The sequence below is a fragment of the Varanus komodoensis genome, unplaced genomic scaffold (assembly GCF_004798865.1).
Source record: "Varanus komodoensis strain SLA01 unplaced genomic scaffold, ASM479886v1 scaffold94, whole genome shotgun sequence".
Lineage (NCBI taxonomy): Eukaryota > Metazoa > Chordata > Lepidosauria > Squamata > Varanidae > Varanus > Varanus komodoensis.
Genome location: NW_025336646.1, coordinates 367,591 through 368,546, shown reverse-complemented (window position 1 = coordinate 368,546; position 956 = coordinate 367,591).

The window sequence follows — 956 nt, the reverse complement described above, 5'->3', positions numbered from 1 at the left end:
GCATATATTCTTTTTAGCTTAATTTTGAATGGACACATTTCACTGCCATTTGTAAAAGTACGCAATAACCTTTCTCTGCTGATGATTTTTTGTTTAGTTCACGTACTTACCCATGCATATTTTTCTTATCTCTGAGTAGAAAGAATTTCTTGTGAAGATCACACAGCTTAAATATTTTCTTCTTTGCCATCATTTTTATCTCTAACAAGTTTATTATTCTGAGGAACAGACACAACAATTGGGTTTGCTTGGGTTCTAGCAGACAAAACACCACCACTCAGGAACTAAGATAAAGGCATTCTAAGGAAAGCTGTAATTTAGGGTGGCCGGGTGCAAGAGAGAACATGGCATGACACTTGCATCTTCAGTGGTTGTGCAGCTGCAGTTCCCTCTTCCGCACAACTATTTGAGATTATGGTGTCCCTCTTCTTTTGCCTCAGGCTAACCTACTTGAGTCAATGCTTAGAATAGTATTCCCTGCATTAAAAAGTACAGAATTGTAACAAAGGATACCAAAAGTACAGCAGTGCCAGTAATTAAATGTAGGGATGGATCCTGATTCACACTCTCATAAAAATCAGCAAAGCAGAACTGAAGATGGAAGTACCATGTGATGGTTTGGTCCTAGGTTTACTAGTAACACATGGAAAGAGGGTCTACTTTTACTAAGAAAAAGATGGTTCCTCAAAACATTACAGCAGCTTCCAGGGATGGGTGAGTGGCAATGATGTTGAGTCACTGTGTGCTGGTATAAGCTGAATAACATATTTCAGGGTGCAGTCCTGTGCATGATTAGATAAAAACGGTGCAGTCCTAGAACTCCTGGCATTCCTCAGCCAGCACACGTCAGAGTTCTAGCACTTATTTCTGGCTAAACATACATGAGATTGGCATAAGTGAAAGCTCTGCTAACCCACAATTGTTCCCCAGGCTATTTTCCTCCAAGCTGGGCTTAT